The sequence below is a fragment of the Copidosoma floridanum genome, unplaced genomic scaffold, assembly GCF_036245765.1.
Source record: "Copidosoma floridanum isolate Cflo_tuat_1 unplaced genomic scaffold, Cflo_Japanese_pri ptg000007l, whole genome shotgun sequence".
Classification (NCBI taxonomy): Eukaryota; Metazoa; Arthropoda; class Insecta; order Hymenoptera; family Encyrtidae; genus Copidosoma; species Copidosoma floridanum.
In genome coordinates, this window is record NW_028321884.1 from 1,820,544 (window position 1) to 1,842,459 (window position 21,916).

The following is a 21,916-nucleotide window of genomic DNA, read 5'->3' on the forward strand; positions in this document are numbered from 1 at the left end:
TATCATTATATTATTTACCATGTAATACCTGGATGCGTGTAATCGATCGATGTCGCGTACGTATTGACCTTCACTCGCGATATTTCGACATAATGAGTATATTGAATTAATTACCGCGAGTCCTTCCAACTGGTAGATTACGTCGCTCGAGCGAGCGTCAAACTAAATAATTCAAACTCGATAATTGAACCCGAAATCGCTCGAATTTGTAAAATCAGCACGATGCGAGGCGCTAAAACTCGAAATTCAGTAGTAACAGCCGAAACAGGTAAGCCACCCGTGAAAAAATAAGTACCTACTAAAAATCACCACACCCAACCGTAATTATTCAAACACATGCTTATCATCTGAAATCATATTATCTCAACGAGAAAGCTCTCGATTGCACTGATTTATAGGTTCAAACATAATCCTCTGCCTTTTATGACTGAAAATCATTTTTGGACTACTTTTAAGTTAAATTGGATGCAGTTAGGGGCAATCTGAACGACAAAACCTCTATTGGGAAATGGGGGCTATAGCTTTTTTTTACGGTATTTCCACTATTGTTTGAATAAATAAAATTAAATATTATTGTTGCCCAGGATCATGATAAAATTGCTTCGTCACTCTCACACTTGATCACGTATCATCGTTATCCAGCTTTCAACACCTGGCCACTTGTGTACAAATTCACGCAAAAAGGGACGTTTTTAAGGTTTTTTGTAAATTACAGGTTTTATTCAACGTTGTTGCAATTAAATTTCGTAACATTTATAAATAGTGCAAATAAAATTTTTCCAACCTATTTTTTTTTTTGAGAATGTGTGCTGGTAGCGATATACCTCTTATTCGTGAAAACATAGGTATACGTATATCCCACGGGAGTGCGAGAGAAGAGACGGGTGGTGAAATTGGTGAATATATTCGCGCAGGCGCTCCAGAACCTCACGACGGGCGTCGAGAGCGGCGGCGGCGGCGGTTCGCGCGGCTCACAGCAAGTCGGGCTTTCGCCGCGTCCGGAGCCCGGCAGTCTCCATTGCAGCTCTACCTTCGGATGTTGTGCAGTTCATATACCCGAACCCCCCCTCTTTCTCTTTCTCTTTCAGTGTATAAACACCTCCAACCGAGATTGCTCTCAATTTCAATTTTCGCGAGTGGTTTCGCACCTTGCACCCGGCAACTGTGTAGTTTCGTGCTGTTTAGGGATTTATGCCATCGGTAGCACAAGTACTCGCATATAATATTTGTATCGTGCAGTGTTTGAATTTGGCGGCCGCGGAGAGGCGCGGAGCTTTGAAAGACAAGTCGAGCCCCCGCCACGCCGAACTACTTGGCTGCGGAAGGACAGCGCTAGTGTGAAAAATTGTGAAAAACAAAATAATAAATAATTAAGTAAATATATATATATATTTATATATCAGTGCAACCAAGTTCGAGGGAAGTGATACCCGTATTCTCATCTTCAGTGGAAGGACGGCGAGAAACTTTGAAATCTTCTTCATCCAGAAATCGGTGAGTGCTCTGTGTTTACGTTCGGCGGTTGTTGTTTTATTGCGTTCCCCGTAATCGAATAATCACCGCGCGCCGTCAACGCGTTTCCCTTCCTCTCCACCACCCATATACAGGTAATATATATACCACGCACAACTCCCTATGAGGCTCTTTTACCGTCAAGCTTGAATCAGATGGCGCCAGGGCACGTCGCGGCTGTCATACTTACACACCGTCAAATTTACAGTTGTGTATTGTGTTCGTGAGCCTATCTGTGTAATGAGCAAAGCAGAAGACATAACCTTTGTAAATGATTGCTGTTGTTTGCAGACAATTTTTGTTTGCATTTACGTTTAAAGATAGTAGGAAAAATGAAGTGCAGTGTAATATCCTGCGATAAAAAAGTGAAATTTAAATTTCCTTCTGATAGTGTGATAAAAAAAAATAAGTGGCTCGAAGCAATTGGGAGACCAACATTTTTGCCGCTCCCATGTCATGGCTTACCTGTCCACGAGTTCTGCTTTTCTTTCACTGACTCTTGCTCCTTTCCCTTTTAAAAGCTTTTTCAATTCTGAAACTTTTAAGCTCCCATAATATTATTTCTTGTCTTCCTTATTCATTTCAAAATTTCAAATATTGCGCTTTACCACTACACTTTAATTTCCTATGTACATACAATACTGAAAAGTAATGTTGTGTGAGTGAGACGGCCATGACAGCCGCGACGTGCCCTGGCGCCATCTGATTCAAGCTTGACGGTAAAAGAGCCTCATATTGCTTTCCATCCTTTCTTCGCTTTGCCGTTGTCTACTCGCGCAATATTGTGTATATGCGTGTGTACATTGAGAGACCACGCTGCACGCCGGCGACTTTTTTGGCTCCCCTCCTCCTGGCTGTGCAAACCTTTCCCCCCCCCTTCCACCGCTCCAAACTTTTTCTTTTCGCAATGTATATATATATATAGTATACACACGGACACACAGCAATCGTTCGAAGCGCTCGGCGTTTAATTAACTCTTGATTGGCAATTCCGCAGAGAAGGAGCGGAGGAAGAGCGAAATGAGAAAGGGTGAAGGAGAGCGGCTAGGACGGGGCAGGGGAGGTCAGGCGGACGGACGCGCACCGGGAGAGGGAGAAACTCGAAATAATTAATTCGGCGATTTTCATTCGATATTGACGGCTCGGGAATTTAATATTCGCCATCTCTCCGCGCGCGCTCGTCGACATTGACTTTTAGCCCCCCCCCCTCCTTCTTTCTCTCGCGCGTAATTGCAAATAGGTTAGGCTAATTATGCACGTTATCGGATCGATTGGAATTTCGCCCCATTGACTCTCCTCCCTCGTCCCCCTCCATGCATATATATATATAGGCTTCCAAGCCAGCCGGCTTTAGCTGTACGTATATATTACACACTCACACTCGAAAAATCGAGAATTTAATCAAGGATTCGGCGCATTACGTATTTATTGCAAGGGCTTGGAGCGGGGCTTTTGTTGTTGCTGCTCGATGGAGAGCTCTCGTGCATTAATCAGCACCGCACTGATGCGGGATTATGTTTTGTTGTTGGTTAATAGTTTATTTTTTATTTATTTATTTATTTTTTTTTTTTCCACCCTCTTTCCTTTTTTCCTGTGCACTGTTTAACGAGTGTACATTGAGTAATTAAGTTAATTAAGCCTTCGCCGGTGTGAATAATTCATGAGTCGTGTTTTTTAATTCCGCGCATGCGGGTGTGTGTGTGTGTGCATAAAACCGCGGAAAAGGGCTCCCCCCAGATCTACACGTTTTTCGTATCATACCGAGTTCTTTACATGTTTTACGGGCGCAATTAAAAAACCCGCACCGCAAAATGGCACTTTTACAACGACCGGCTGAAATCATGCATGCCAAAAGTATAATAAAATAATCGATCGAAAAATACAATATGTATATTTGTATTTGCAGCCCCGTATGGGTGTATTGTGTGTTCAAGTCCTCGTTTGCTAATTAACTCGTGAATGGACGTGCGTGGATGTGCGCTCGGCAAATTACTTACGCAACGTCGACGTCAAACCGCAAAACAAATCTTATAAAATCCCCCCCCCCTCTCTCTCTCCAACTAGACAAACATCGCTCGCATTCATTAGGCGCGCCAATTAAATCAGAAAAAAGTAATTGCTTTGGTTTTGCCTAATTAAGAAAATGCGTAACTAATAATGCAAAGCCAAACGCAAACTTTTTCTGCAATTAGTTTGATATGTACACCCGCGAGGGCAGCCTCTGTGCGTATAGTATACAACGAACTCTCGTGCGGTGATTCAGCGCGCCTTTTCCGATGTGCGGTACAAGAAACTCCCGGGAAATCATTTTCCAACTGCTCGTGTTTCGCTTTGAAAATCACCCCGTTAATTACGAGCTTTTCAATTTTAACAAACTAATTCTTACATCGTTAATTGATGGAAAAAAACAACACTTTTTTGTTGCCTTGGGATTCAATCAACAACGTAATTAATAAAAAAAAAAAAAAAAAACATTTCGTCAATGTTGTAAATATTTTCTTTTTGTAAAAGCATCGATTACCCCAATAACAACTATATCACCGCGACAATAAAACTGCAGAGCTGCGAGGTTTGATTAATAACGAAAATCGCAGAAGATAATCATCGCGAGAAGCAAATTCGAAATTCCCGCCATCCCAACAAACCCGCACGCCAAACAGACAAGTCTCGACGGTGTAATATAGTCCGGCTCGCCCATTCACATCAGAGCCTTGTCGGACGGCTCGATCTGACATCTGACACACCCCCACCCTTGGCCAGAGAGCCAGACCGAACGTCATTCCATTCAAGACATAGCGACGCTGTCTTTATCAGTCTAAAACTCGGACGTTCGTATCAGCGCTGCATAAGCATTTTTTCTTCCCCCCCCCCCGCGCGCCAACTTCGAGATTCAATTTATTTACTTTTCATCCACCCCGATCGCGGATACGCTGGTTCAATTAGGTTGCGCTAATTATCAACTTTGGAATTTTTCGGGGCGCTTATCGCTCATTGTTCCTAATTAGAACGCGTTATCTCCGAGGCAAGGGTGTACGATGTGCATGTATTAATATTCTGTTTGGCGCGCGAAATCAATATACCACGCGTATGTGTATATGCTAATTAATGGCAAACTCATGTACATATATGTATGCGCCTTTCCATTTGCGTCAGTGATTGCGCACGGAGTCGTATGAAAAAAATAAAGCACTGCGTATAGGTATCGGAAGAACAGCCTCGCGATAGTCGTCGCGCGTTATCTTCGGGTATTCTCAATCGGCGCAATTTCACGCGCGTTAAATCCTTTTGTTCGTCCAATTTACACGGACTCGCTGAATTTTTGTAAGGAGTGCAGTTTCAGTTGAATTAAAATATATAAAAAAAAAAAAATAAAAAAAGAATTAAAGCCATGTTGTGCAGCTGCAGCGAGAAGGTCGCCCGATATACCGGTACACCCGATACACCCGGTATCGTATTATCGGCTAGCACAGCGCCAACTCCGAACCCGAGCGATGTACAAAAGGAGGGGGAGGGGGAAAGGTTGATTCTCTTCGGCGAAATTAACCACGTTTATACCCACAGATGGAGCGTGATTTTCTCGGATATACTCAACTGCCACCGGTGCACTTTTAATTGCAGCGCCAATCCATAATGAAGCAATTAAGAAACATTCTTTTCTTAGCCGCTGTACGAAAGGATGCATGCCCCTGGTGTAAAGCGAGGGAGGGAGGGGGGGAGGGGGGAAATATCGTATGAAAACTCACTCGAGCAATTATTAAGTACACACGTGTGCATGATTATCATCATCGCGGCCTCGTCATGGCGCACGGGGGGGTGGGGGAGGGGAGGAAAAACGATTTAATTAGACCTTGCGGTGCGTGAGCGCAAAACGAGAGAAACGCGGTCCGTCAGCAGCGCTCGTTTATACATCGAAACCCATCGCGCGGAGTAGAGAGAGAGAAAGAGCGCGAGGGGGGAGGGGAAAGAGGCGAGCCGATAAATTGCCATCCGCGACTTCCGAGAGGGCACTTACCTCCTCGACTGCACCGTATGTGGTGTACATATATATATATATACACGAGTTTATCAAGCAGCCCTCCCCTCGACAACGAGACTGCTCCGCAGAGAGAGTGGGAGTCGGTATATAGCAGCGAAGAGGAGAACGCGACAGCAGCTGCCGTCCCAGCTCTCTTTTTCTCACTTTTGAGCTCGCCGATTATTTCTCCTTCTTCTTTATTTTTTTTTTTAAATTTTTTTAACACTATACGTACGGTTGGGCGCGAAAGAATTTCGCTCCCGGTTTTACGCGGCTCCCGAATGATTATACAGATGCAATAACATCACACGCGCACGCACATCACGAAAAATTGCAAGAGCACGTTTGCATGGTTACACACACACGCCCAGAGTCCCTGCAGTCGTTGTAATTGTCGCTCCCATCACTGCAAGTAAGTATACATGATATACACGCGTGTGGAGAGTATATTGTATATATATATATATGTTATACTGCAAAGTTGCAAAGGAAGTGGATGAGGAACGGGGAGGGGGGAATCAGAGAGGGAGAGCTCTCGGCAATAATTGGGAGCGGCTTAATTGCCCCGGCGCGCGAGCGAGCGATGACCGTTGTAATTGCCTCGCCTGAGGTGCCAGCCGCTGCTGCACCAACTCTCGCGACTGCACACTTACACATAAATATACAGACGTACGAGTAAGGAGGGGTGGGGTGAGGAGTCGCGAGGAGAGTAACGCTAAATGAGACGGACGAGAGTGCAAATAAGGAAAGGAGGAGAGGTCGACTCGGTCGAGTATCACGTAGTGGAAAGATGAAAGGAAAAAAAAGAGGAAAACCTTCGAGTAACATTCGCGCATTTGATCCGCATACATAATATATATACGCACATATTTGCGTCTAGTGACGCAATGGAGAAAGAGAGCCACTTATACATGGAGAGAAGATGAGATTCAAGGTCAGCTAATATACAGTTGTAACTTATCGGTAAACGGCGTTAATTTTACCATAGTAGCTCGCGTTAATTGCCTCTATCCCTACTATATACACATACACGTGCTCATCACGTTATACTTACATGGTCCCGGACAAGGAATGGCAATGAGCGGCTATACTCGGTGTATATTATTTATGTCCCGCGCGTCGCTAACATTCCGCTTCTTAATCACTCATCTCGCCACCTCTCGCTCTCACATCCTCCCCGCGCCCATTAATTCGCCTGTATGATTTCGTTACACATATAGGTATATGTATACCCAGCAGCTGTAATATACCGTTTACATATCCGCGCTCTCGTATTAATCGATATGATGAGGGAGCATATTTTTTTCCCTTTCTTCCATTGTATATATGTATACTATCTGTCTCGTTTCCGTACACCCATTAGTGTCTCCTTTGTGCGCGCACGGATATGTACACGTGTAAGTACATACATCGATGGCGTATTACACATCACTGTGCAACCCAACCGAGGGAGGTGGAGGTGGTTCTCTCGTTCTTCTTAATTGCTTCACCTTTTATCGCGCGCCCCGGCTTTTCTCTCTCTCTTTCGTTCGTTCCCCGTGGCCCTCTATCTATTTCAATGGCCGCTCGTTGGCTTATTCTCCTTACTTTTCCCTCCACCCCACGGTCGTCGTTTCAGCCCTCGTTATTTTCCCCTCCCCCCCTGTCTCGTTATTCCTGTCAGTTGCTATAATACTTTCGTCCCTTATACTCCCGAGACGTAGGTATACGTATTAAGAAAAACTTTTAATGATACCATTGTAACGCGCCCCCTCCTTTCCTCCTTTGCCTCGGAGAGAGAGCGGCAGCCGGAGGGACGGAAACTTTTGCATCGCTCGCTTTAAATTGCCAATTATTGATCCTAATTAATTTTCTTGTCCCTCCCCCATCCCGTGCACGTACATGCCTCCTTGTGTTTTCTGCTCTAATTTATTCGCCGTACAGCTCGTTTTTCTCCTCCCCCTCCTTTCATTTAAATACCCCCGCGCAGAGAGGACACCGCGTTATGTACTTTCTTTCACTTGATTCGCGTTCTTTGACGGCGCCGTATAATGTACTCTAATGATCCCCGCTGTCGTCGTCCGGTACACCGTCCCTCTTGGCTGGTGTGTACATGTATACACAAACGTGTATTTTCAGACCATACTCGAGTGTCTCTTTTGTACATCGGGGGGGGGGGGGGGGGGCTCTGAAAAATATTATGCGTCTCCCGCGGTTTTTGCTCGCGGATGATTCGTATCGGCCCATTCTTCCGATTGTATACGCGAGGAGCGTGATAAGAATCTCCCGAGGCCCCGCTGCTAATTGCGCCTTCGCCGAGTGCGAATTAATCCGCGATAAATACGAGATCGATGCACTCGCGGACGGACGGCGGTGTATAGTCCCCTCCCCCCCGCTGCAAAGATCGGCAATTACTTTAATTAACAATTTTTTTTTTTTTTTACCGCGAGGACTTTGGCGGAGAGCCAATTAGGCGGGGGCCTCGGATACACGCCGAATTTCCGATCCCCCCGTTATCGGCGCCCGTGCGTTTTTAATTGATTTCTCGCGCGGAAAAAGCAGGAGGACCAAGTTGATGCCGTGTACATATATACTCTCGCTTCGATAAGCGCGGCTATATATATATATATATACGTTGCCGGGGCTTTTTTATTAAAAAAGTTGTAATTAACGGAGCATTACTCACTCGCGCCTTGGGCGGTACGTACATGGTGTGTATACATATATACACACATAAGAGCTTCGGGTCTCTCGCGTCGCGGGTAATATTCCAACAGCCCCTGTGTAAGCCTCCTTCCTTTCTTTCGGCCGCTTTCCTTGCCTGCTCTCTCTCTCTCCCTTTTTTTTTTTTTTTTTTTTTTTGTCACGTAAAAATTTTAATTAACGCCGGAGCGCACTCGCTAAAGTCCGTCGAAAGAAAAAAGAAAAACGCCCGATACCCGGGATAATTTATGAAAGCGGCGAGAGCTTATTAAAGCACACCTCATCCTCACGACGCACACTCGACCGGTGCAAAGTAATAATTGACGTTTACCGGGGCGAACTGTTGTGTACAAGTGACACGGTCCGCATACCTAATCGTGTATATATAGGAGGGGATTGTAATTTTGGGGAAAAGCAATCGAAAGTATCGAGGCAAAGCCATTAGGGGTAAAAAGAATGTTTACTCGCCCGCTCGGATGGATATGCCGGAGAAGACGAATAGAGGGGCAAAACGGAATGGTACAGCTGCCAAAAAGCTCGGGAGGGGGGGAGTCTTCGATTAGCGGAGCTGGGATGTTGATCTGCACGACGTGTACGTGTGCGCGGGGGAAGAGAAGGGGTGGCTCGTTGGGTCGGAAGTCAATCTTCGTGGCCGGAAGTGGTTCGCCTCCTCTTACCCTCCGTTGCAGCGGATAGCTCTTCCATCCATTCGACTTTATTTCCCCCCCCCTCTCTCTCTGTACACGTACACGTATATACACGCGCAGCATCGGATTGTATACCAGCTCGCCTGTAATTTTACTTTTTCTTTTTTCTTTTTTTTTTTTTATCGCCTACACTTCGACCCCAGCTGGATTTGAGCGATTGCTCAATTTCTGGCTCTCTCTCTCTCTCTCTCTCTCTGTTTGCACGGCACCGGGCCAGCGGCTTTTACTTTAATTATCTTTGCGCGCCCACCCTCCGATGGACGCTTAGACGCCGAGTTTCATTTGGCCGGCGCTCGAGAGCCCCCTCCCTTTGGAGGGTCGATCGATTTGGGCTCATCGCCGAGACGCTCGATAAAAGCAAAGGCTGTCCCAGCAGAGACGTGTAAATTGAAAAAAAAGTAATCCTGGAAACTACAAAATATCTGCCACCCTCACACACACAGTGGGTCGCGTTATCGATCGATCGATCCTCCGCGTGCCCTCGGAGGCGCCCGTATATCCCGTACATACTGTATACACTCTGGTCGACCGCCGGGGCTGCCAAAGAGTCCTCCTCGCGGTTAAATGAAATCCCGAAATGAAAGCCGTATATTAACCCCGCGGCGGCTGCCGCTAAATTAAAAAACAACATTTTACGCTCGGAAGGGAGAGTTCCTTTCCCCCTCTCTTTTTCATCCTCCGCCAAGAACAGAGGAAGCAGCTACAGGGGGGTAAACGCAATTAGGGCGTAATTGAGGGAAAAAGGGCAGCCCGCACAACTCACAGTGCATATATATATATATAGATTACAATGGTGTTTTTGTCGGTGCTCATAGCGCGATGTAACTTTTTTTTTCTTCCCTCCGCCTCTCGATCCTGCGAGATTTAAAACACTCGATTGGCTTCGTCGGTGTACACACGCACGCGCAGAGCCCGGAGGGTTAGGCTGCTCGAAAAATCAATTAAACAAAAAAAACAAAAAAAAACTTTATTTTCCCCCGCCCGAGTTTTCGCAAACCTTCTCTCTCGTGTGTGGACTAAATGGGGGAGGCCAAAAGGCACACGCGAAGAACAGAGAATTCGGAGCGTGTAAGTACACATAACACCGAAACGCGGAAAAAAAAGAGGGGGACTTGTTGACCGGCCCCTTCCATTATTCGTAAATTGCGTTTTTTAAATTCGCCCGTCGTCTTCGTAGGGGGGCGTATATGTACATACACGTGCGCAATACAACATGTGGCAAAGCGCGCACGTGTCAGCTGGCTTCACTGAGCCATATATCTGTATACGTATCTCTCTTCCTCCCGCATTTCCAAAAAACCTCGAACGCGCCCGCCAATGTAAGTATATGAGGCTTTCCTCTCTCGCCCTCATCTCTCGACTTTCGTCTCTGCTCTCTGGTATATACACACAAACGGTTGGGGTCTGGGGGTGATTCGAGCCCTGATTTTATTTAAATTTTTGTATTTTTTCGTCCAGGCAACTTATATATGTTCTCGAATTTCTTTTAAATAAAAAAACATTGGTCAATTATCACGCAAAAACACCCGATGGGCTGAGAAATTGTCAAGGCCACATCATGAACTCCATACACATATTATATATATGCCCCACGAGTTCGTCTGTATATACACAAAAAAGCTGTGTGCACAGAGAGACGTACGCCTTCTATGCGTGGCCGTGTCTGTGGACTATTTGTATATACACACCCACACAGGGAATAAGAGGGATGAGAGCTCGATCCTCGCAACTCAAAGAGAGGGTTAAAACGTTGAGATTCGCGTCACCGCTTCGCGTGCTCGCGCTAGTATGAGTAGAGGGGTGGGGTGAAGAGAGACGGGGGGGGGAAGGGGGTGTACATAATGGAACTTGAAATTGGTTGGGCCTGTCCCGGGCTGGGCAGGAGGAGGAGGCAAGTCTCCCACTCCTTTTTTCCCTCGCGCACCACGTTATACGGTAGGAGGTGGAGGGGCGCCGCCACCGCCGAGCTATCGAGGGAAACGCATTCCATGCCGAAATTGCTTCGCACTGCCATCACACACCCCCTTCGCTTCTCTTCGTCCCTCTCACCCTTCTTGTGTACCTACCTACTTCCTTCCTTCCTTCCTATATCCATCCATCTATCTGTCCCTCTCTCTCTTTATTCCCCCGTGTGATATGCCGTGCCACTTGCTGCATGGGCGAGCCGGCCATTATATTACACATTTTTGATGATTTCCAACCAATCTAGGTACTCTTTTTTTTTTTTTTTTTTGGGATTAAAAAAAAAAAAAAAAAAAAAAAAACATTATTGAACCCTTGCATCTTCCCTCACGGACAACGCGGGCCAAAGCTGTCCTGCTCGCGAGTGTAGTCTGTACCTAATATATACGTACCGAGGGCCGTCGGAGCGTTGATTAAAATCGCCCCCATCCCCCTTCGTACCACCGCGCCACTGCTGCGTACAACTACCCCGGCGTTATTGCCACCGGAAAGAGCAGGCCGTGCTGTGCTCGTGTGCGTTTTGTTTGGTATATGTATATAGGTAACCGTAACACATACAGAAGAGAAAGACGCTTCCTCGGTGCATTCACGCAACAAATTACGGATTATTTTGCACTTATGTACATATACATGTATAAAGGAAAAGCCGTATAGCTTGAAAAAAAAAAAAAAGAAAAAAAAAAAGAAAAAGAAAAAGTAATTCCCGAATTGGCTGCAAGTCAAGAGATCCCCATTGTATCCCCCGGCAGCCCGGCTCAACTAATTAAGCCTCGGCCAAAGTGCACAAACGAGTTGTTTGTACCCCCTCGGTATATATGTAACAAAAATAAAGCTCGTGGCGGTGCACCGGCTGGGGGAAGGAGGAAAGAAGCGCGCAGGATGAGCCAATTAAAAATTGGACTTTTTATCGGAGCTCGGCACGCGAGGACATCCACGTGTGCTCGCACGAGGTGGAGGGTAGGGGGGGGGGGATGCACCTCGAACGAGCTCATGCACCGAGCAGCTTGACTTTGCTGTATAGGGGTTAAGTTGGTACATCTTGTATAGAGCTATAGGGGGTGCAGGGGGGGGGGTGCTTCGCGTTGGCTGTGTACGGGGTCAGGGTGGGGGTGGAAGGGGCCAAGGCGCTGCTTGCTTAATTACTAAAAGCTAATCAATTCCAGAGGAAGTAAAGTTTAAATTGCAAACTAAAGTATAGCCCCTACCCACCACCTACCTTCTCCCTCCCTCTCTCTGGCCTTATTACACCGTATACATACCCTCACTTTCGCCCTTCGCCCGCCGGTGTAAACTGCAAAGCGATATTACCCCAACCCTCTGTATAAGCACTGCATTCTGCAATTAGCCCCGGTAAATCATTGAATACAAATTATGGACGGCTCGAGGCGTACATATATATATATATATATATATATATATATACCGGGGATACGCCGAGCTCGACTTCTCTCTTCCCTTCCCTTTTTATCATCCATCCGCAAGGAGGGAATCAGGCGGGCAGTCCTGCTAATTGTGTATTGTACATTATAGGTATATACGTGTACGGCGTATATCTATTGTACTTATAATATAATACAATGTACGTCAGAACCGATCGCTGCCAACGGCCCAGTTTAAAGCCCCGAGCTGGTTTTGACGTATCGCGGCTTCGGGGTACCCCCTACCCTCCCTTTCTCCTCCACCTTCTGATTATCCGCATGAACGCGAAAGCTCGCACGCGCGCCTCCCTCTCCATCCTCTGCCATCCCCGTCAGCCGACTGCTCGCTTATTAAATTCTTGCGCGTTACCGAAATTAATTATTGCGCCGAGTGTGTCTATGGCGAAGGGGCGGGGGGGATGTATATGAGAACTGAAGTGCAGGGTAGTGTATAGCTTAGTCGAATTTCGAAGTTGTATACCATTGTGGAATATTGCATACATGTTTATGCGAGAGATGATTCGCCGTTTTGAATGGTGTACCGTACCAATCTGTACGGGGGGGGGATAGGTAATGGGATATTGGAATTGTTCTGCTTGGCTTTTATGTTTACTACAACTCGATCTTTTCGCAATCGATTGATCAACAAAACCTATTTATGCAGGTTATTCGTAGATTTACGATGGTTAACAATTATGTAATCAGTTACTACAGCGCTGAGTAACAGATTTATTAGAGACACTCTGATAGTATCATTTCATCATCAGTGATCTGTGATTTTTTTTTTTAATTTTTTAACCATTAAATAAATTTATGTGAATGTTTATTTGTATGACTGCATGAGTGATGACAATCATCCGCTTTTGTTCGTTTTGAATTTTTCTTCAACGCCTGTACGATCGAGGTCGCACGAAAATAAATTTTTCTATAGACATGGTTAAATAGATGAAAAAATATTGCGAGTAATTTCTTAAACATATTGACAGGCTTGGTAAACTTTCACTCTCTCGTGTACCTACATACTTTCTCTTGTGGATCGATTTATCGATAAGCTGCCATACTGAAATAATTTGACGGACCAATCAATCGACGAATTCTCCAATCCTCCACTGATTTTTGACAAATTAATTTTTTTTTTTTTTTTTGCATATAATTGGCATATAACATCATGTGCAAGACTGAGCGTCTAATTCCTCTATACAATGAATACAACGTAGGTATACAAGCGGTTGGATATTATATCGAGAGGCGCACATTCAATTAAATTCTCTATTGTACATAAAGGGCGAAGACGCGTTCCCCCGACAAATTTATCGTCCCTGTAGTAAATCCGAGCGTGTATTTAAATTAATTTTCCCTCCCCGCCGGCGCGACGAGTGCCTGTGTATGTTATTACAGGTGACGGAAAATAACTCGCCCACAGTCACGCGCATTAGCGTCAATGTCGTCTGTCCGGCCAATGAGAAAGAATGACCATGTTAATTGAAAACCTCCGTTCCGCGTCGCCGATGGAAATCATCGACACTCGTCCGAATCTTTCGAGCTAATTGCTCACCACCACTGCGCCATCGAGTGCGTACAACGAACTTCACAGGTCGCCCGGCAAAGTGCAACTTACACACACACACGAGCAGCGAGAGCCAATTGTTTTGTCTAATGGTTTTTACCAGCAGCTGCAGAGTGACGGCGGTCCGATTAAATTTCGACTCGCTCCTCCTCATTACGCGGGGCTGGCCCGTTCCGTTAATGGAACCGGTTAATTTAGACGCGCGCTCTCGCATTATATACATAACATATACCGAGGGCGAGCGACAATCACAACTGATTTCGGCCGCCAGTGTTTTGCTTGCCCGAGTGTGATTTACGCCGGTCGAGTGATTGCGTTGATTGACTTGCCGATACCATGCCGATTTTCATAATCGACATTTTTGGTAAATGAACGGATCCAACAAATCAAGATTATACCTACACGTCGAGCCGGTCCACGATGGGTATATGTGTGTGGGGAGAAGAATAGCAGGGGACATTAAATTAAACGAAATCGGCGATCCGGAAAATACGCGAAATCGGCAACGGTGCAGGTGGTTATATGGAAGCGCGCACTTGACGATCTTTCTTCCGGCTCGAGGAGTGTATGTGTGTGTGTGTATGTATATATTATATACAAGCACTAAAATGGAGGACGGTGAAACAAGCAATAAAATCAGTGTCGTTACCGGCGATTCAATTCGCCCAAGACGCATGGCACAATTTCACATACAATTTTACGGCACAGCGGCCAGGAGTCCTATTTACTCCCTCTGTCCTTCCTATACATATACGGGGGGGCTTACACGGCGGTCGTATAATATACGCACGAGGGTGATGGCTGTGTGTGGCACATATATATACATGTGAAAGTACAGCCGGTAACGCCACCGCCGACGATATAATAACGCGCGCTCGTGCCAGAGGACGTCGTCTCGAAGATCGATTCGTCCTGGAAATGCCGTGGTCTGGCTCTCGTGTGTGCGATCGGTATATACGAGAGAGGCGGATAAGTGGTTTGGGTGATTAAATCTTTTTTTTTTTTAAGCTTTTCGATCGGTTACTTATACCGATTTATGTACCGAAAGTGACTCTTTTTTTCAATCCCCCTCTCGGGATGGCCGAATGGTTTTCCGGCTCCAAAGCGGCCACAACAATTTCGCAATTATCCGTCCACTCGGCTGCGCCAATTACCCCCTCCCTTTTGCTTGAAACTTTGGCGCGGAATAATGCATTTTCTCATGCGCTGATTAACGCAAAATGTTCGGAGGGAGCGAATTGGTTTCGATTAATCGTGTCGGCTCCAATTAAAATCTCGATTGCTTCGCATTACGTATTTACGGATTTTATTGGCCGTCGCGCATAGTCAGATTGAATTATTATTCCATTACATCCCTACCGACATCGGAGCGGATTTCAATCAGACCCCGTGTAAAAACAATGTTCCCTCCACCCCTGCTCGGTTTAATCTTTCCAAAGGACGTCGCTCCTATATATATATTTTGCTTCCTTTTACGATTATTCGTTTTTTTGGATTTAAAATAGATTTAAATCCACGCGTCATCCGAGCAATTCATCGGACGGTCAAATTTAATCGAGAAAAATTCCAAAGAGAGCGAGAATGGGGAGGGGTGGAAAAAAATTCGAGCAGCAAGGGATTCTCGAAAAAACGAGTATCGAATAACTAAAGCAATTCGCAGGGAAACTCCGATACAGTGGCAGTGTAGGCGTCTTTGGTTGGCTGCGGAAAAATCCACATTAAAGTCACGCGTGAAAAAATCTCGCAACGTGTACGGCTCGAAATAAACGGTAAAAGAGAGAGAGAGAAAAAAAGGAGAAAACATTTTTCGATAAACTGCACGTGGAAGCGTATAGCAACGCGTATCGGAGTAATTTGTGCAAATTGAGACGAAAGGCGCGCGGGATGTATATGTACTCTCGAGCGGGGATTGATTGAACCATCAGCTACTGTGTATATGTTATTTTCTTTATCCGTTCTCTTTTTGTATAAACTGCACGTAGCTCATCCCGAAATGAAAACGCCACTTGTGCTCGAGCCCACGCATATATTATATACATTTACCTAAAGTCAGGTGCCTCGTATCGAGTTAAAAATTGAAGGATCCGGAGTTTATTGATAATCCAAGTGAAATTATCATCTGATACAACTGTATACAGTTAATTTATTGATTCATGCTTCGTTAGCAATAATAAATTATCGACAGATCTGTCGTTGAGAACTTTTGAAGCGTACAGCTGAAATGGTGGTTTTAGCAGAATCCATACCAATTGAGTTTACTGCGCTTAAGGGTCGGATTAGCATCGCCAACTCCATGGACTCGTGAAATTTCTTGTAGAAAGATGAAAAAATCCTGTCGCAAATTCAAGATGCTTTTGAGATTCGACGTACCATGTAATAAAGTTTTTCCTTCCACCCTTCAAAAATCATTTATTAATGATTTACAAATCGATTAATTAATCATCGGAGACACGTTTTTTTTTTTTTTTTTTTTTTTTTTCCAATTCGCTCGGCGAGTTGCACTGCATGAAAGTACCAGAGCAACGGTTTGTCATCTCGTTGAGTACAGCAGAGGTAACACGATTGTGTCCGTAGATGTAACCCAGGCGAGAGTAATTCTCTATCAGCGTAATGGTCTCAAAACGGCGCTAGCGAGTAATTATTTTTAAAACCAACTCTGGTCGGTGCGCGAGAACGGGAGCACCATCAGGAGGAGAAGAAAAAAAACCCCCAAGTGCAGAGAATACAGTGATGGTATATACACACGCATATATATAGGTATATAAGGGTCTTGTGTCCGAGGAGAAGGTGCAGTCGGGGGGGAAGAAAAGACGGAGGAAAGATAAAGAGGGCCGGCCAGAGCTTTTTCGCCCACTTAGAACGATGGACTACGCGAAATTGCGAAAAGCTAATTCCATTTTACCGTCGAGCGCTCTCTCTCTCGCCCTCACCGCGGCGTATACACGTATATATACATACACGCGGGGCTTTCTCTCTGCAGGTTGTCTGTCGGGAGTAGTAAACCAATCACATTAGAGAGAGAGAGAGAGAGAGAGAGAGCACTGCCACTGTATACAACCCCCAATGCCGTGAGAGCTTGTGTATAGGAGCGTCGCCGCCGCCTCCCCGTCGCTTCACCCCCACGAACGCGCGTCTTTATCTCTCTCGCTACATCGTCACCCGACTCCCATTCATCTCCCTTGCCTTCATCCTCTCGCGCCTCTCGGCCATCAGCCGGAAGTCTGATTAATACCCGGAGTAATTAAATTTTAATCCGAGTCATCGATAAACGCCATACCTCATATTATTTTGCACCAGTGTATGTATACGCCTGCCGTTGTGTAGGAGCTGTCGCCACACGAAGGCGCGGGTGGTTTTTTTTTTTTTACTCTATAACCGACCCTTTACTTACGTTACATAATTTTACGGGCGCGTCGAACCCCCCAATTTTGTGAAATATATCGTCAATTTGGCCCGAACAATGGATGGTGCTGTGTTGTAAACACGCTTAATGTGTATATAACGTGGGGTTGAGCGAAGTGATATTTGTTTTAAATTAAATTGTATGTGTATACATATACATATATATGCATTAAATCATATTTGAATGATTGGCTGACGTTTCGAGCGCGTAGGTGCGTGTAATTAATGCGGTTGGGGCTCTGTTTGCTAAAAGCGGGCCCATTGTGCGTTGGTGGATCGTTTGATCAATTGGAGCGGAAAATTTAACGCTTTGCTTCGATTTGATTGTGTAGGTTATAGGTACGCGTGTATATATTATACACACACGTATGCTAATTGATAATGACGGGCAAGCAAACGTAGATAATAACCGTTTTGACATCCATAGGATTGACTTTGAAGCTCATTACTTTGGGTCGTATTGTGTTTTGAAAACAATGGAAATTAGACGTAACGCGTCGATTATGCGGGCTTCGTTGCCAAAGGGTAATTAATTTATCACATGTGTGCACGCGAGGGAAGAGATACCCTGCACTGTCATTATATGTAACTTTGCAGCAAAAAAAAAAAAAAAATGCAATTTGAATGCATATACCTTACGCGTACTTTAAAAATCATGAATAAATTACACACGCGGGTATACCAACCACGGGCAATTTAAATTTATAAACACAATGACAAAGTATAGTAAAAAGCTCGTGATCATGAACTGCTGCTAAAAGTTGGAATTATAACTTCGATCCCTTTAGCCCCGGGGTTTATCGGCATTACAATACAATTATTATTTAACTCGTTTACGACCAGCAACGATCCTCTCGTTGAAACACCCATTATATAACCCAACAACCCCACCAAGTGATTATCCATGTAACTGTATGAGCTCCAACTGTAAACTTTTGACAATTGAAATTCCTGAAAGTCTAAAATCACTCGATAATGAAAAAAAAAAAAAAAAAAAAAAAATGACATGTCTACACGAAAGGAAAGTTTCGATCGGCGAACCGATTTCTTCGTCGCCTCGGCCCACTTCATTAGCGCTCAAGCTGCGAGAGGGTAACCGTCCGCATCGATCAATCGACCGCGCAAAAGTGTCGACGAGAGAGTACGCACGAGAGCGTATAGGTGCATTATACGCGCATAAATAAATTGCACGCGTGTGGAGCAATAGAGAAAGAGAGCCAATAGTGATTACCGAGGCGATACCTATCGACGTGTTAATTTACGAGCGACGAGGCATGGCATGGCTAGCCGCAATTATTAAGGGGACGCCGGTGTCTGCAGCCGCTGATTCGACGCGAGGAGCTGTTTATATATGCGCAATCAAGCTCTCTTGCTTTTCTTTCCCCTCCACGCATACATCCATCTGCCTATATGCAGTTTGGCGCGCGATGATCGACCTACCGTAGCTCCCGGAGCGGATGTAATTTTAATTTCTTTTTTTTTTCGTCCTCCACTGGAGTCGATCCCTCGATCACCAGATGAGGCATCTCGGTGGTTCCGTTGTACTTTGTTTAGCTGAAACGCGTGGCAGCTGTCACGTCGAAGCTTCAATTTTCCAACGAGTGCCACTCCACGCGAATATAGACCGATATTTTTTATTTGCCAAAAAGTAAAATTAGTGTACGCAACCATTCGTACATATAGGGTACCTTGTTTTACTCCATACCTGTACTGTAAGTATACTTTTACGCTTTAGAAATGTGTTGAAAAAAGCAACTACTCCTCGCAAAATCTTGCACCGTCGAATCCGTAACTGGTCGATAAATTGGGGCGCATACAAGCGAATCTGCGTCCAGAAATATTTATAGGCTCGAGCGAACGGGGCACCTATACATATATACACACGCGCGGGCACTGCATGCAGTCGGTGCCTTTTTCCTCCTTCTGCCCCTTCTTCTTTTCTACTTCTCTCCCTCACCTCGGCCCCCCGAAAAGTAATATCAATTTTGGTAAATGGAAAAAGTATCAAGATGCCAGTCGCCGGCGCGCACACCAACTCGAGAGAGCACCCTCCCCCCCCCCAACCCCCTTCGAATCGCCCGGGCAATTTGATCCGTGAATTTATTGACTGATGTATTATAGCAAGAAAAGGAGGGACACCCCCCCGCGCGAAAAAATATTGCCGAGCAGTTTCTCGCGGAGCTTCGATTTTTTTTCTTCCCTTTCTTTCTCTCTCGAGGACGATATTAGACGGGATTTCCAAGTTGATGCCACCCGCTTGTTCCCTCTATCTCTGCCCGAGACGTGTATATATGTATACGATGGCCGTGACTATGGTTGCATCGGCCGCCGCTCGAAATTGAATTTCAGATTTTCTCGATTAATACCCACGCGCGTGCCCGGGGATATATACGTGTCCCGATGTTTTTTTTTTTTTTTCCTTCAATTTCGTAACTCGCCCAAGCCCCCTTCCCCACACACCTGTATATATATATAATCGATTTTTCGATCCGCGCCTCGACGCGTGAAAACAAATTCCCAGTGTGCACGAGCGAAGCGGACGCAAAGACGAAACAAATCAAGCTGCTCGGGCTACCGACGCCGCTTAGAGGCAAGGCCCAAACGGCTGCACCGATCAAAGCCCCCTGGCGATAATTAACGACTCGCTCTTTCGGCAAATTAAAAAAAAAAAAAACTTTGTATAGGTACCTACAAGCTTTTTAACTCGACTCTTTGCGCGCTCTCTTCCTTCCCCCGGGGGTGACAAAGAAATTGCGCTTTCGATTGGTGGGCCCCTCCTGTAGGGCATTTCCATTAAATTAGCAATCACCCACGAAATGACCGACTGGCCGAGCGAGAAAATACACACAAGGGCCTGGTGGTATAGTGCGGAAACACGAAGGAGTATAGGTATATGTATATAGGAGAGTCACTCGATCGGATCCACGAGCGCGGTAGCCAATACTTCTTCGTTAGTGTGGGAGGGAGGGGGAGGCCAAGTCGGAGGGGGGGGCAGATGTGTGCGAGGGGAAAACAAGTGGTCGAGCATTTATAGACGCGGCGTGGCAGCTCCAAGTGGCTATTTTCCGGCGAGTGCTCGCCGATTAAAAATCTAATTCGAGGGGGTCATATTTAACCGAAATAATATTTACCGACTAATAAAACTTCCGAAAAAACTTTGGTCCGTAATCAAATTTACAGAAAACATACTAAGCCGAAAGAGAGTTTTACCGAAATTTTTTATGCCGAATTACCTACAAAAATATTCGGCAAAAAATCATTCGGTAAAATGCATTCGGCAAATTTTATTTTCGGCAATTATTGATTTCGCAAAATATGTATTTGAGATAATTACGTAATTTCGTATACACACGCTGACAGAAAATAAAATAAATTATGCTGCAAGACTGTAGAAATCGCATTATAAACGTATGCTGGCATAACCGTACACATTTCTCTTACACTAATGGAATACTTAGCAATGTGAAGGCAACTATGGTATAATAGTACATTACTCACTATGGAAACGATGCCATTGTTGCCATTGTTGTGTAGTACTGCAGGATTATAAAACATGCCTTAAACCATTAGAACGAGATCAGCTAAACACTAAAATATCGTTCTTTAAACAAAAAACGTTATGTCTTACAGAAGATAGCAAAACGTTTGTTGAACTACACAAAATGTAAAAATATGTGAAAATAATAGTGTATAATGTATGGGAGCATTAAAAATTGACAATATCATTACGTGCACGTGGTTATAACTATACAGCTGTGAGATGGATGACACACGATAAACAAGTATCGAATTTTGTGTATCGAGTGCTCAAAAGGTATTTATACTATAGAATAGATAATTTTCATGAAGTATTGAAGTATCAGGTATTGAACACTTTTCCTCTTCGAGTGAAACATTTTTTGTAAATAATGTAAGTAAAACTATTTCAACTATACAGATAACAGAAGCGTTCTCACGATAGTATGATACTACTGCAGTACAGATTCAATCGCCCAGTTTTATGTTAAATTGTTTTCCAGCACATATATATGTTATTTGTCACTGATCATAACCATTACTCACTAGTGAAAATATTTCAAGTGTTCAATGGCAAGTGTATTGCATAGAATCTGTTATTTTTAACTGCTGAACTGCAGGTGAAAACGTTAGCAAATATTGTACGATATTTACTTATACATGCTATCTCATAATTTTACTCTTCACTAGGGTTAGGCCGCGATCATAATTATGGTGTACAGAATCCATTTGAGCCCATTGCCCTTTGGAGTGAGAGACAGGTGTATACGGAACAGACTTCTATCTTACTTTCATGGGCACAAATTGATTTTGTTTACAGAATCGCGGATTCCATGCATTGTTAGTTGATATAAATAACTTGTCCGGTAAATAGGCAAACAAATTTAATTTATATTTGACAGCTCAATAAAAATTTAAGATTTTTATAAACATTTTTATCAGTTAGGACATCCTCTTCAATTTCAAAGCTGTTCTTGTACTTTCGGTGCAAATTTAACAAATCGAGTATTAATGATAACACTAGAGTAAAGCAGCTTTTTTATACCTTTTCGAGAAAGTAACAAATAAGAAAGTAAAAAAATAAAACCAACAATTTATTTAGTTTATTTTTAGTCTTTTTCAAAAAAATTGACGA

General features: G+C 44.5%; 1 protein-coding gene across 1 annotated transcript in view; it reads left to right on the forward strand.

Moving 5' to 3' along the window:
- Positions 1-1,422: 1,422 nt before the first annotated feature.
- The window catches only part of LOC106645523 (rhombotin-1), a 141,277-nt gene continuing 120,783 nt past the window's right edge, over positions 1,423-21,916 (forward strand). Inside the window, exon 1 of the mRNA XM_014361413.2 lies at positions 1,423-1,494. The gene's annotated coding sequence lies outside the window, so the exon portion shown is untranslated. The remainder of the gene's footprint in view (positions 1,495-21,916) is intronic.